The sequence below is a fragment of the Corvus brachyrhynchos genome, unplaced genomic scaffold (assembly GCF_000691975.1).
Source record: "Corvus brachyrhynchos isolate BGI_N302 unplaced genomic scaffold, ASM69197v1 scaffold490, whole genome shotgun sequence".
In the NCBI taxonomy this organism is placed as follows: Eukaryota; Metazoa; Chordata; class Aves; order Passeriformes; family Corvidae; genus Corvus; species Corvus brachyrhynchos.
In genome coordinates this window covers 784,126-787,887 of record NW_008235774.1, presented here as the reverse complement: position 1 = coordinate 787,887, position 3,762 = coordinate 784,126, and the positions used below count along the sequence as shown (strand labels likewise).

General features: G+C 46.0%; 1 protein-coding gene across 3 annotated transcripts in view; it reads left to right on the top strand.

The window, feature by feature from the left end:
- The first annotated feature begins 126 nt into the window (after positions 1–126).
- TANK (TRAF family member associated NFKB activator) overlaps positions 127–3,762 on the top strand; it is a 32,763-nt gene continuing 29,127 nt past the window's right edge. For 2 of the 3 annotated variants that reach the window (XM_017726612.1, XM_008644763.2), the window contains exon 1: positions 127–298. The gene's annotated coding sequence lies outside the window, so the exon portion shown is untranslated. Of the gene's footprint in view, positions 299–3,485; positions 3,756–3,762 lie in introns of all 3 variants that reach the window. The other variant, XM_017726606.1, reaches the window with a different exon arrangement.

Genomic DNA, 3,762 nt, shown 5'->3' with positions numbered 1-3,762 from the left:
AGCTGTAAACGCTGGTGTGCCAGGGGCTCCTGCTGTGTTAACGACGCATCCCGCAGTCGGGCAAAGCAGGAATTGTTTCTACGCAGAAAAAATAAGGGAAAGAAACAAAGCAGAAAGTTCAGTGAGCTCTCAGTCTCTCACAAATGATTACCTCAACAGGTTTCCAGTTCCCAAGATGATGGCAGTGTAACTTACAAAATATTGCAATTGAAAAATCTGTTTTGAAAGCAGAAATATGTAGAGAAGTACTTGCGGCTGGATGGCACCTGTGTTTTCATCTCTCATGAACCTATGAGAGGTAGGAATTTGGATTGCCAATTAATGTGCATATACACATGATTAGCTAAAACCTTTCTTTCATAATTTAAGGTGGTTTTTGAGGCAATATGAAAACTAGTATGAAAACTAGTGAGCTGTGGAGCTGGGATTGCAACAGAAATATGTTGCTAATCTTTGTGTGGGAGCTTTTTTGGCATTTGATGAAGAAAATGCATATTACTGTTTCTTTTTTTCCCCCCACCTGTATCAGCAAAATGCTTCTGATTTGAAGCAAGTATTTTAAGATAATCTGCAAGTTTCATTTGGTGCATTTACTTAAAAGTTTCTCTTACATTAGCTGTACCCAGTGGTTATCCAGTGTTCAAGTCTTTACTCAAATACGAAATTCCAGTTCTCATTGCCATAGCTCCAGCAGCACAGCAATCACAGGTACCTCATTCTAATTCTGTCCCTGTTAGAATAAATGCAGCATTTTGTAGTGCTGCATCTCTGCAGACTACATATTGGTGTTAGTGATTGTAAAAGTCTTTAGGAGCTAATGAATATCCAGAATGTAAGTTGCTGAAGATCAGGATTGTGAGCTGAATTATGTTCCAGTTGCCATTTGAATACAGCATAACTAATCATAGCTGATTAAAATAGTGGGGATATTTGGGTTGGGGTTTTTTGGTTTGTTGGGTTTTGGGGGGTTTTTTTTTAGGGCTGTTGGGAGGGAGTTTTTTCCTCCTCGTTGGATGCAGGGAGAAGGGTAAATGACAAGGAACAGTTGGCAAATTCCCTGATAAATATTGATGCCTATGGAGGAGAAGCAGGAAAATGAGCCAGTTTTTCTAACTGCAAGGAGTTCTGGATATGAGACAGATAACATAAGAAGCAGTTATTTATTCCAGCAGCAGGCAATCCGGGCTGTGACTACAGAGTAGTTTAATCCAATCTAAATCTAGACTGCGGCAGTCCTGCCCACGGCTAGTCGCATGTTCCCACTGCCTCCTTGTGCTGGTAGTAGTGTTCCAGCAGCCTTGCAGTGAGCTAGCTCCAGTTTTAATTTCGAGGTTGGTTTTTTTAGGGGGTTTGTTGTTGCTTTTTTGAGGAAGTAGGGAGCTACTTTGGCATACTCAACTGTGTAGCATAGAAGTACTAATAGTGGTACCAGTAAGCGGCAAAAATACACGGCCAGAGATGGGGGAAGGCTGGCCTATCCTTCTCAGTGGCAGTGTGGACTTGTGACAGTGTTACGTAACTGTGACTTTGTGTTACAATTGGAAAGCCAGTGCTGCTGTTGAACACAAGAGTTCTGTCTGCCTATTGCTGATGTTTTCTGTTCCTGTGCAGGCTTCCTTGTGTTATTGTGCCATTTGAAGTGGTCTGTGGATCTGATCTGCATTAAAAGTAATGCAGCAAAAATACATTTAGTGTTTAGTTTTAAACTGAATTGGTTTGCTGATATGGTTTACAGAAAGGTTGCTTGTGCTGGAAGAAAGGGAAGGGTAAGGTCGAAGAAGAAATGGATGTCTAGGGTATGGGGAAAATGTAGGACCAATTCTTCTAGTTACAGTGCCATCTGAAAGTGTCACTAGTAATGACATTGATCGATCCTTTCTTACTGCATGGAGTCTGAATTTTAGGGAGCTACCAGTAAGTTATTTTTCGTACCAAGTAGAAAATCGGGCGCTAATACTGTCCCTGTCCGGCTCCGTGGGGTCCCCTGTGCCCCCACAGAAGCACGGGTGGGTTCAGTGTTACAGTTGGTAGCAAAGAGTCGATTTGCATGAGTTCCGGCAGGAGCATTTATTGCTTCTACACGGTCGAAGGTTGCAGACACAAATACCAAGATGATCCCAAAACTCAGTTTTATCTGGGGGTGGGGAAAAGGCAGGACTAGGGAACAGGGACCAGTGGGGAAGCTCTGGGGGAGTGACGAGGGGTAGAGGCTAACAGCCATCTGGGGGAGCCAAACTGGGATAGATTAACATAACAGAACAATGCATCCTGGGAGAAGCCTTTCTGGTCACCCTAACATAAAGTGGTTCTTGTGGTACTAGGGACTTGTCTTACTGAAAATTCTCTGTCGTTTGTAATGTATGTTCACTGGCCACCACAATTCCTCCTTTCTGTATTAAACAAAAAGGCCTCCCCCAGGGATCCCAACACCCAGTGTCCAAAACAACCAAACACACACAAAACAACAAAAAAGATCAGCAGCACCCACAACCCAATATCCCAACAAGTCCTCAAATCTTTTAGAGGATTTTTCTCTCTGGATGCTGGAATGGATGCTCTCATGGGCGGAGGTGAGGTTGAAGCAGCACAGTTCTCTTTGGGCTGCAGCACAGTCCAAGCATTCACTGCTGGTGGTACCAGGAGCATCCAGAGGGTGGCAGGGTGATAGGTTTTGGGTGCTGGGCATAATCGTGAATGTGGGCACAGGCTCTGGCAGTTGCTTCTGTTAGGGTTTTAATGAAAGTTTAAAAATGGCAGTTTCAGGTGGGGGGGGGGGCTTTCCCTTCCCCCCCCCTTACTTAAAGGTCTGGGGGAAAGGGAATGGTATAATGGCACAGGGGTGTGGGAACCTGTGGCTAGGGAATGGTATAACAAGTAGTAAATAAAGAGATGGATGCAAGTTAACAGAAAGCATCCCAATAGGTGTATTGGGCAGTGTGGCTGTGGGAAAGCCAAAGCAGAGGGGTGGAGGTAGGGAATATTAACTGTTGGGAAAGCAACAGAAGTGGTAAGATCAGGGGAGATACCAAGGGTGTCTTGACTTATCCAGTCAAAGTCTTGTTTGCAGTTCTGGTTACGGGACAGTGAGTCTGCTTCTATGGTGGATATCGGTGCTGTTTTGCGTCATCTCCGTTTCCAAGCAGTGGCTGTCTGGTCTTTTGACTGTGCCCTGTTCATCTTGGTTGGCGTTTTGTCTGCAGGGTGTTTGTTGGGCTGGTGCAGGGCTTGTTTTTCTCTGGCAGTTTCCAGGTATCATCTGTGGCCTTTGGTTTCTTCACCCCAGTCCTTTGGTCTTCACACTTAACATCAGAATCTGAGAAGTCACTATTCTGTTTCTTTGGCTGCTGTTCTGCATGCTCCAGCCTCATCTGTGAGCTGCTTAGATCCACTGCCTCTTCCACGATGTTCTCGCAGCTTTCTGGGAACAGTCTGAGTCCTACATCCTGGCTCCTTCTACCCTCCCTCTTTTTCTGCTTCTCTTGCAGCACAGGAGCGGAGGGTGCAGCCAGGGCCGAGGCCGACATGAAAGACACCATAGACACCATGCGGGTGGAGTTCTCACAGCTGGGGGAGCAGAGCAGCAGCAGCCGCGGCTTGATATCCTCAGGGCATTCCGGGAGCAGTGGCGGAGTCGGCTGGGGTGAAACATTTCTTTAGGAAGTGGCTCCAGTTTGCTACTACAGCAGGGGAGGCCAGGTCTACCCGGCCGAGAACGAGAAAACTCTTTCAACCCCCATGGCACGTGGGCAGCCAGGGGGAGCC